Raw genomic sequence first — 11,032 nt, 5'->3', positions numbered from 1 at the left:
GGCCCCTGTGCCCAGGGGTGCAGGCTGGTGCCCCGAGGCCCCGGTGGGCAGCGGCATCTCCGAGGGAGCGGTGGGGCTGAGTGGAGCCCGGCGTGGCCCCTCCCGCGGCTCCGTGGGCAGCGGGCGGCTCAGCGGAGGGCAAGCCGGGGCCTGCCTGGCCGATGAATAGTCATGAGCGGCGAGGGGTGGGCGCGTTTGTTGTTGGATGCGGGCGGCGGACAGAGCGAAGGGAGATGGAGAGAGAGGAGGTGCCAGCCCACAGCCCGCTGGCCCCGCGGCGCCCCGGGCTCTGGCCCCGCTAGCCGCCGGCCGCTTCCCCGGCCGCCCCCCTGCCCGCACCCCCCGGCCGCCCAGACCCATGCCGTGCCCCGCCGCGCGCCGGCCCCCACCATGCTGTACGTCAGCGACTCGGTGCAGCAGCTCGTCACGGTAGGTGAGCCGCGGGCACCCCCAGACCGACGCGGGACCCGTCCCCATCCTTCTCGGGGACCAGGGGGTCCCGCCACAGTGGAGGCTCAGAGGGGCGCGCTGGTCTGAGCCCTGCTGGCACCTGCTGCTGGGCGGGGCGCCCTCCAGGGCGGAGGCTGGCAGGAGGGCTGAAGGCTGGGCTAGCAGGTGCTGGGCATGGAGGCAGGTGCTGCCCTCCGAGGGGCTCTGGGACCAGGCCCTCCGGCCGGGCGGGGCCCGCAGCCACAGAGAGCAGGTGGGAGGGTGTCCGGTCAACGCTGGGCGAAGGGGCTCAGGGCCCCAGAGCCGCCCTGCCCGGTCCCCGCTGCCCGGGGCCCAGCGGCCCCGGAGTCATCGCTCCCTCCCCAGTGGCTGGAGGCTCGCACCCGTGTCCTCCCTGGAGCTGGTCACCTCGCCACCAGGCAGGGCTGCTTCTCGCGGGCGGGGGGTGAGGGTGAGGGTGAGCTGGTCAGGGGGCAGCTGCCGGCCTCGGGAGGGACGGCACGGAGGAGGGAGAGACGGGCCTGTGGCCCCACCGGCCCCGGAGCTCACGCAGACCCGGCTGGTGCCCGGAGCCAGGGAGGCCCGGCCGCAGCCTGAGCAGGTGGCCCGACGGCTCCCCGCCGGCCCCGGGGGACAGACAGCGCCGGGCGCTGGTCCCTCGGAGGAAGCAGGGGCTGAGCGGGGCCTGGGGGGCCGGTGGGAGGAGGGGCTGGGCTCAGGGCGCCGCGTCCGCCTGAGCTTGGGGCAGAGGAGCCCCGGAGCCGTTCCTGCCGCCGCCCCTGGGTTTGGGGGCCAGCAGTGGCCGCCATGTCCCCCGGGCTCCCTGCAGAAGGGGTGCCGTGTCCATCCACCCCGGCAGCTCTGACGCCCGGGGCCTGGGCGGGTGGCCGGGCCGGGCCGGGCCGGGCCGGGGAGGGGGTGTGCTCCTGTCTCCATCCAGCCGGAGGGGCGGGGCACCGGTCTGGGAGGGGAAGTGGTGTTGGGCCCAGACACTGCAGCCCGAGACACTAAAGAGATCAGGAGATCGTGCGGCTGGACCTGAGGGATGTTGGTCGCCCTCCCTGTCCCTGAGAGCCCACAGGGTGCTTCCGGGGGGCGGGGGCGGGGGGCCCTGCACAGCCACCTCCAGGGGCGCACCTGCTCCCTGTGAGCCTCGGCAGGGGTCCTCCGGGGCGGGGAGCGGGGAAGCATTTACTGAGCGCCTTCTGCATGCAGGAGTGCGGAGGAGGGCCAGGATCCTAGACCGCCCGCTGCAGTGCTGACAGCTGGCCACAGGGGGGCAGGGCAGAGCTGGGAGCCGCCTGGAGGGAGGGACTCTGCACCTTGGACCAGGTGGGGGGCCAGCTGCAGAGCAGGAAGGCTCTGGAGGGATTTGCGGAGGGTGGGCGTGAGGGTGGGCGTGAGGGTGGGTGTGAGGGTGGGTGTGAGGGTGGGCGTGAGGGTGGACGTGAGGGTGGGCGTGAGGGTGCATGAGAGGGTGGGCGTGAGGGTGGGCGTGAGGTAAGGTGACCGAGGTTTGGACCTCAGTGACCGGGTGAAGGGAGTGGACATTTAATCAGAGGGGAGCCGGGGAGAGGATGAGGAGGGAGAGGCCAGCCTTCAGGCTCAGCAGGCAGCGGGGAGGAGGAGGAGGGAGAGGGTTGGAGCGGGTAAGGGAGGGGGGAGGGAGGGAAGGAGGGGGTTCCAAAGCTGCCACCTGCAGAGCAGAGGGCCTGGGCCCCGGGGACTGGGGAGGTGCCTCCAGGCCGAGGGCGGGAGGACCCAGGACCGCATCCAGGGCTCTGGTCTGAGGCGTGCAGGGCGGAGGGGGTCTGGGCCACGTGGCCAGAGCGGCTGCTTGGACACTGGGAGCAGGTGTCTGCCCAGGAGGGGGGGGATGACCCATGGGGAGTGCCAGCCCGGGGCGGGGGGTGTATGGCGGGGGGGGCATGGGGGGAGAGGGGCCGAGAGGAGAGCAGCCCACACAGCCCCCAAGGAGGAGGCAGCGGGGAGGGAGCCAGCGGCAGGGCTGGAGAGGGCGGGTCGGGAGGGGCTGGCGGCGGGGAGGGGGGGCGCTGCTGCGGGTGGACACTTGAGGGCCGGGACAGAGCCAAGCTGGGAGTGACCGCGGGTGGAGTGGGCACAGCCGCCCCACCCCCCCCAGCCTTGTGCCATGGAGCGTGGGCTCTGGGGCCGGGAGGGGCGGCCGCTTCAGAAGCAGAACCAGCGCCGGGCTCTGAGGGGGAGGGTCACCCACCCGCTGGCCGCTGCCCGGAGGCCCAGCACCGCCCCCTCCTGCCGCCCGGAGGCCGCTGGGACCTCCACCTCCCGCCCAGGCGGGCGCCCTCCTCCCTCCGCACGTCCGTCTCAGCGAGGGCACCCGGAGCCGCCCAGCCTCACCCAGAGCTGCGGCGGCATCTTCCCCCGGAGGGTGACCTCAGAGCCCGGCCCAGCGCCCCGCCCCGCCCCTCCCCGCCCCACTCCTCTGCTGCCTGTGTATTCGCCGGATTGAAGCCCCCCGCCCCCCATTGCTGGCCTGTTTGTGTTGAGGCCTCAGAGATAAAGGGGGTGCGTGGGGGCTGCGTCTCCAGCCCCCGGGAGGGCCCGGGAGGGGCTGAAGGACAGAGCACCCTCACCTGCCATGGGGGGGCTGGGTCCGCCTGCCTGTCTACCCCAGAGCCCTAAGTTGGGGAGCAAATGACGGAAGCAGGGACCCCACTCTCACCGCGTGCAGGCTCTCCCACCCTGTCCTCCTCCTCCGCCTGCATGCACCCCTCCCCGCCCCCAGATCTCTGAGCTCCCTGAACTCCCTCTTGGGGTTCCGGCTCTAGTGTCCCCCTCGCAGAGGCCATCAACCCCCACCTCCCCTCCCCGCGCCCTTCACCCACTTGTCACCATCAAAGCCTCCTCCAGCGCCCACTCCCCCTGCCCCCAGCCAGGAGGGCACCGCCCAGACCTCCGGCCCCTGTCCTGATTCACATCTGCCAGGTGGACAGACCGAGGGACAGACAGAGGGACAGAGGGAGGGACAGAGGGACAGACGGAGGGACAGACAGAGGGACAAAGGGAGGGACAGACAGAGGGACAGAGGGAGGGACAGACAGAGGGACAGACAGAGGGACAGACGGAGGGACAGACAGAGGGACAGAGGGAGGGACAGAGGGAGGGACAGACAGAGGGACAGAGGGACAGATGGAGGGACAGACGGAGGTACAGACAGAAGGACAGAGGGATGGAGGGACAGACGGAGGGACAGATGGAGGGACAGACGGAGGGACAGATGGAGGGACAGACGGAGGGACAGACCGAGGGACAGAGGGACAGATGGAGGGACAGACGGAGGTACAGACAGAGGGACAGAGGGACAGAGGGACAGACAGAGGGACAGATGGAGGGACAGAAAGAGGGACAGACCGAGGGACAGAGGGACAGACGGAGGGACAGACGGAGGGACAGACAGAGGGACAGATGGAGGGACAGACGGAGGGTCAGACGGAGGGACAGAAAGAGGGACAGATGGAGGACAGATAGAGGGACAGACAGAGGGACAGACGGAGGGACAGAGGGACAGACGGAGGGACAGAGGGACGGACAGAGGGACAGAGGGACGGGTGGATGAAGGGGTCAGGGTGACTCCTGGGTCGCTCGGGGGCTGCAGGCAGAAAGGTGTGTGTCGGGGGGGAGGCTGCAGCCCCTGAGCAGTGCTCCCGGAGGAGGGAGAGCAGCCCCTGCACCGGCCGAGCCCCCAAGCTGCCCGCCCATGCCGGTCACAGCGCCCATCTCCATCCCAGCCCCCGGCACCCCTGCCGGTCACAGCGCCCATCTCCATCCCAGCCCCCGGCACCCATGCCGGTCACAGCACCCATCTCCATCCCAGCCCCCGGCACCGAGAGGCAGGGGCGGGCCGGGCCCATTGCTGTGTGAAGGCCGGCGGGGATCGGGGGCTGAGCATCGACCTATGAACCGGGGTTCAGGGTTCGAGTCCCAGTCAGGGCACAGGCCCGGGTTGTGGGCTCCATCCCCAGTGTGTGGCGTGCAGGAGGCGGCCGGTCCATGATTCCCTCTCACCATGGATGTTTCTCTCTGCCTCTCCCTTCCTCTCTGACATCAACTAAAATAAATGCACCGGGGGCCTCTTGCCTCCGCGTGACAGCTCTGAGGGACGGGGGGCGGGGGGAGTGCGGGGAGAGGCGGGGAGAGGCGGGGGGGGGGCACCCCTGAGACGCCGCCTGGCCTGCATGCCAGGTCCTCACTGTCCCCGCAGCGCTGTCTGCCGGTGGAGGTGGCAGGCGCCGGGCTCAGCCTCTGTCCTGCAGCCGCACGGCTGGGGGGCCGGGGGGTCAGGGGGCATGGGGGGCTGGGGGCCGGGGCTCCGGGCGCGTTCCGGGTGCGAGGTGTGGAAAGTTCCACAGCACTGGCACGGCTGGGCCCGGGGCGGGGGAGGGGGGGGCAGAGGGTGCGCAGCCTTCGGGAGGGAGCCTTCGGTGCAGGCCGGGTCTTGTCGGCATTGCCACCGGGTTAATCACAGCCGCGGTGCCGGGGAAGCACCGGACGGAGGTCCTGCTCCGGGCCCAGCTCCGGAGCCGCAGCCAGACGGCACCCCGGCCCGGGCACGCCCGCGCAGGCTCGGGAGCCGGAGGCTTCGCTCTCAGCGTGACAGTCCGGCACGGTGCCCCGGGAGCGGGGGTGCGGGTCAGAGCAGACACCGGGGGGCGCCCTGGCTGACTCCCCACGGTGCCCTGGGAGCGGGGGGGCGCCCTGGCTGACCCCCTCGGTGCCCCAGGCAGAGCCCGCGGGACGGGAGCCCGGCTCCCTGCACCCCCCCCCCCCCCCCCCGCCCTCAGAGCTGTCACTCGGAGGCAAGAGGTCCCCGGTGCATTGATTTTAGTTGATGTCAGAGAGGAAGGGAGAGAGAGAGAGAAACATCCATGATGAGAGGGAATCATGGACCGGCCGCCTCCTGCACGCCCCACACTGGGGATGGAGCCCACAGCCCCGACCCGCCGGCGGGGTGGCCCCAGAGCTGTGCCCGTGCTCAGTCCCCGAGTCCGGCTCTCTGGGAGGAGCAAGGGCTCTGGCGTCTCCACTGGCAGCCGCCACCTTGCCAGGCGCCCGGGGAGCCCTGCCTGGTCCTCACGACCTGGCTGAGGGCAGAGGCGGAGCCTGGCAGGACCCCGGGCGGCTGCCTCCTGCTCCCGCCTCCGACCTCGGGTTAGCTGAGCCACCTCCGACCTCAGGTCAGCGTGACCGCTGAGCGGAGGGGGTCTGGCCCCGGAGGAGCGCTCCTTCCCCCCTTCTGTGGACGCTGCTCCCCTCCCCTGGGGGGGGTTAGCATTCCGCCCGGCCCCCTCCCCTCCCGCTGCCGCCACCCCCGGGAAGGTCCTCGCCGCTGTTCCAGCTGCTTCGCCGCTCCCGCTCCTCACTGATCCCTCTGTCCTTACCGTGTGCGCAGGGCGGGCACACCTGACCACCCAGCCCTGCCCTGGGGCTGCCCAAGCCGGCCAAGCTGCCAGCAGCCGTCAGAGGTCGAGGTCCTCGTGGGGTCAGAGCTCAGGGCGCCTGGGCCTGGCTGGGCCGCAGGGAGCACAGGAACTCCAAAGGTGTGAAGCGATGCGTCCAGAGGCACCGGAACCCTTGTTTCCTCGACCACCCCGCCAGCCCCCCGGGCTGAGCCACCGGGCCTGCACCCACCGGGCCTGCACCCACCGGGTCTGCACCCACCGGGCCTGCACCCACCGGGTCTGCACCCACCGGGCCTGCACCCACCGGGCCTGCACCCACCGGGTCTGCACCCACCGGGCCTGCACCCACTGGGGTCTGCACCCACTGCTCTGCACGCAGCTCGGCCCCGAGCTGCCCGCCCTCAGCCGTGGGTGATCAGTCACTGGGCCTGCGGGAGCCAGGGCCTGCACGGCCCCAGGGGCTGTCAGTGTTCGCTGCTCCACCGGAGGCGGAGGCGCGGAGAGCACCGTGATCGCCGGAGATGGAGAAAGCCTGGGGGCTCCCAGGAGGCGGTGAGGAGGGCAGTCTGAGCCAAGGCCCGTGGTGGACGGAGCGCCTGGGAGGCGGGGGACGGGGCCCCGGGGGCAGTGCCACGGCCCAAAGGGGCGGGACTCCGAGTGCCAACGTGCGCACCGAGGCCGGAGTGGCGCCAGCGGCGGCGGCTCCCGAGTTCTCAGTGCAGAGGGCGCCTCACCCTCACAGGCAGGCGGCCTGGCCCCGGGCGCCCAGAGCAGGACTGGGCGCGGTGGGTCCCCACGCAGTTTGGGGTCTGTGTGAGTTGGGGTGTGTGAGTTGGGGTGTGTGAGTTGGGGTCTGTGTGAGTTGGGGTGTGTGAGTTGGGGTCTGTGTGAGTTGGGGTGTGTGAGTTGGGGTGTGTGAGTTGGGGTCTGTGTGAGTTGGGGTGTGTGAGTTGGGGTGTGTGAGTTGGGGTGTGTGAGTTGGGGTGTGTGAGTTGAGGTCTGTGTGAGTTGGGGTGTGTGAGTTGGGGTGTGTGTGAGTTGAGGTCTGTGAGAGTTGGGGTGTGTGAGTTGGGGTGTGTGAGTTGGGGTGTGTGAGTTGGGGTGTGTGAGAGTTGGGGTGTGCGAGTTGGGGTGTGTTAGTTGGGGTGTGTGAGTTGGGGTGTGTGAGAGTTGGGGTGTGAGAGTTGGGGTGTGTGAGAGTTGGGGTGTGTGAGTTGGGGTGTGTGAGTTGGGGTGTGTGAGTTGGGGTCTGTGTGAGTTGGGGTGTGTGAGTTGGGGTCTGTGTGAGTTGGGGTGTGTGAGTTGGGGTGTGTGAGTTGGGGTCTGTGTGAGTTGGGGTGTGTGAGTTGGGGTGTGTGAGTTGGGGTGTGTGAGTTGGGGTGTGTGAGTTGAGGTCTGTGTGAGTTGGGGTGTGTGAGTTGGGGTGTGTGTGAGTTGAGGTCTGTGAGAGTTGGGGTGTGTGAGTTGGGGTGTGTGAGTTGGGGTGTGTGAGTTGGGGTGTGTGAGAGTTGGGGTGTGCGAGTTGGGGTGTGTTAGTTGGGGTGTGTGAGTTGGGGTGTGTGAGAGTTGGGGTGTGAGAGTTGGGGTGTGTGAGTTGGGGTGTGTGAGTTGGGGTGTGTGAGAGTTGGGGTGTGCGAGTTGGGGTGTGTGAGTTGGGGTGTGTGAGAGTTGGGGTGTGCGAGTTGGGGTGTGTGAGAGTTGGGGTCTGTGAGTTGGGGTGTGTGAGTTGGGGTGTGTGAGTTGGGTCTGTGTGAGTTGGGGTGTGCGAGTTGGGGTGTGTGAGTTGGGGTGTGTGAGTTGGGGTGTGTGAGTTGGGGTGTGAGAGATGGGGTGTGTGAGTTGGGTCTGTGTGAGTTGGGGTGTGTGAGTTGGGGTGTGTGAGTTGGGGTGTGTGAGTTGGGGTGTGTGAGTTGGGGTGTGTGAGAGTTGGGGTGTGTGAGAGTTGGGGTGTGTGAGTTGGGGTCTGTGTGAGTTGAGGTCTGTGTGAGTTGGGGTGTGTGAGTTGGGGTGTGTGAGTTGAGGTCTGTGTGAGTTGGGGTGTGTGAGAGTTGGGGTGTGTGAGTTGGGGTGTGTGAGTTGGGGTGTGCGAGTTGGGGTGTGTGAGTTGGGGTGTGTGAGTTGGGGTGTGTGAGTTGGGGTGTGTGAGAGTTGGGGTGTGCGAGTTGGGGCGTGTGAGAGTTGGGGTGTGAGAGTTGGGGTGTGTGAGAGTTGGGGTGTGTGAGTTGGGGTGTGCGAGTTGGGGTGTGTGAGTTGGGGTGTGTGAGTTGGGGTGTGTGAGTTGGGGTCTGTGTGAGTTTGGGTCCGTTTCATTCCCCCCAGTTTCTGAGCATCTAGCGGGGTGCATGCGCTGTGCGAGGTGGGCTCACTGGGTCGGGGAGACCCCAGGCGGGGGCACAGCTGCAGGGCTAGGTGGGTGGGAGCTGGGATGGGCCTCGCCCCCAACCCCCTGCACCGGGGGCAGCGCCCTCAGTCCCTGGGCTGGAGTCCTTGGCAAAGGCCGCTCCCTCCCTTCCTGGAGATGGGGGAGCGGGAGGGGCACTGCCCAACACATGGGTGCTGGGCCTGACCTCTGCTCTCCCTCCCCACCCAGCAGCCCTCCCCTCCCTCCCTCCCTCTCTCCCTCCCTCCGTCCGCAGACCATTGGCCGAAGCCTGAAGTAAGCCCCGCCCCGCCCGTGGCTCTGCCCTGTGTGAGCATTTGGTGCCCGTGGCCCCTGGGGGTGGCTGTGAGGCCAGGCTGCAGGGGGGCGGTGGGACGGCCTGAGGGCCCGGGTCCGGGTGGAGGCGGCTCTGGGCACCGGCTGCTCTGCAGGGTGCAGGGAGGGCCTGTCGCCGGGCCGTGTGCGGGCTGGTGCGGCCCCTCCGGTCCCTGCAGGAGGCCCCGGCTCCCTCGCCCGCTCCTCGCGCCCTCCCGGGCCGGGCCAGCAGCCGGCACACGCGGGCACATGCAGGCACATGTGGGCCCGCGGGCCGGGCCTGTCCCATCAGCCCCCTCTCCCGGGTTCGCACTGAAAACAAAACAACCGAGCGAGCCCTGGTTCCGCCAGGTCCCTGCTGCTGCCAGCAGGTATCACCGGGCTGGGGGGTGGGGGGGCCCACCCCACCGGCGGCTCCCTGCGGCCGAGCGGGCTCCTCCCTGGTCCCCCTCGGCCCCCGCCGGGTGGTCCCGCCGAGCCCCCGGCCGCCAGGAAGGAAACGCAGGGCTCCCGGCGTGTGACAGCCATGGTGACCACACCCGCCCGTGGGAGTGGGCGGCGGCACGCGGAGCCCCAGCCACACGAGCAAACAGCACCCAGACCAGCGCCACCTCGGGGTGCGGGCAGAGCCCCCCTGTGGAAGCAGGACCACGGGGGGCAGTGCCACCAGAGGGCGCTCAGCGGGCCGCTGTGGTGCGTCCCCGGGGCGGGGGGCACTGCCCGGCACCAGGGCGAAGGTGCCGCTGAGCCTGCCCGTCCACCGGCCGCGCGCAGGGTGGGGCGGGGGCTGCAGGGGAGGCTGGGGGACCGGGTTGCGGGTGCGAGGCGCTCGCTCGCCTGCCTGCCACGGCCACACCCCCGCGGGGGCTGCCAGCGCCGATCCTATCAGCCAGCCGGTGACTAAGCCCTGGCACGGGCGCTGGAGAAGAATGCGGACAAGTCAAAATCTGAGCAGCCTGCCGAGGGCGGCCCGTCTCCTCCGCGGGTGGGCGGGCAGAGCCTGAGCCCCCCCCCCCGGGCGTCCCCCCTCGGGGACACAGGGTCACAGCACGCGTCTGAGGCTGCAGCTCTTCCACAGCCCAGAGCCCCCCCGAGGGCCTCCCGGTCCCCTGGAGAGAGAGAGGGGACCATGGCCCCGGGCGGGACTCCGCCCTCCCCACCCCAGAACCCCGGCTCCGCCTCCTGCGAGTGGGAGGGGCCAGCTCACACCTGGTCCTCATCCCCGGCACTGGTACCTGGGGCCTGTCCTGGGCCCTCACCCCCCCTCAGCCTCCCTCCCTTCCTCCCTCCTTCCTTTCCTCCCTCTCTCCCTCCCTCCACCTTCCTTTCCTCCTTCCTTCTTCCCTCCTTCCTTCTCCCTCCTTCCTCCCTTCCTCCTTCCTCCCTCCTTTCTCCTTTCCTCTTTCCTCCTTTCTCTTTCCCTCCTTCCTTCCTCCTTCTCTTCTTCCTTCCTTCCCTCCTTCCCTCCTTCCTTCCTTCTCTTCTTCCTTCCTTCCCTCCTTCCTTCCTTCCTTCCTTCCTTCCTTCCTTCCTTCCTTCCCTCCGTCCTCCTTCCCTTCTTCCTTCCCTCCTTCCTTCTCTTCTTCCCTCCCTCCTTCCTCCTTCCTTCCCTCGCCTGCTACCCCCTGTCCGGCCGCCCCCGGAGTGATGCTGGCAGTGAGAAGGCAGTGTCCGCTCAGGGTGTGTAGCAGGAACGGGGTGAGAGCTCGGCGGCCATGCTCGGAGCCCAGGCCAGGGCGGCGGTGGGCGGATCCAGAGCCTCGCCCGCAGCCCCGTCAGGAAGGAGGACGCGCTGGCTCAGAGGGTCCTCCACAGGAGACGGGGAGGGGCGCCTTCCCGCCCTCCATGGCCCCGGGCCTGGGCCCCGCCCTCAGCCCCTGCACGGCTCCGTCACACCGGCCACGCTGACCGTGCCCGTGTGGGCCGTGTGCCCATGTGCCTGTGTGCCCGTGTGGCCCATGTGGCCCGTGTGCCCGTGTGGGCCGTGTGGCTCGTGTGGGCTGTGTGGCCCATGTGCCCGTGTGGCCCGTGTGCCCCGTGTGGCCCATGTGGCCCGTGTGGCCCGTGTGGCCCGTGTGCCCGTGTGGCCCATGTGGCCCGTGTGGCCCGTGTGCCCCGTGTGGCCCGTGTGGCCCGTGTGGCCCGTGTGGCCCGTGTGGCCCATGTGGCCCGTGTGCCCGTGTGGCCCGTGTGCCCTTGTGGCCCATGTGGCCTGTGTGGCCGTGGCTGCAGCAGGGGGGGGGGGTCCCAGCCTGGGTGCTCGGTGAGTGTGTGTCCCCGGGGGCCCGCAGCCCCGGGCAGACAGGAACCTCGGGCTCATGGAGCCGCGTCCTCCGGGGGGCGCCGTGGTCCCCGCTCGCAGCACCGGGCTGGAGAGGCCACCCTCACCCTGCGCTCCGCTTCGTGGGCTGCAGTTCACGGAACACGCGTGGGCCTCTTTCAACTC

Source organism: Pipistrellus hanaki (genome assembly GCF_964339955.1).
Source record: "Pipistrellus hanaki genome assembly, chromosome: 2".
NCBI lineage: Eukaryota > Metazoa > Chordata > Mammalia > Chiroptera > Vespertilionidae > Pipistrellus > Pipistrellus hanaki.
Note: the sequence above shows the minus strand (reverse complement) of the source record.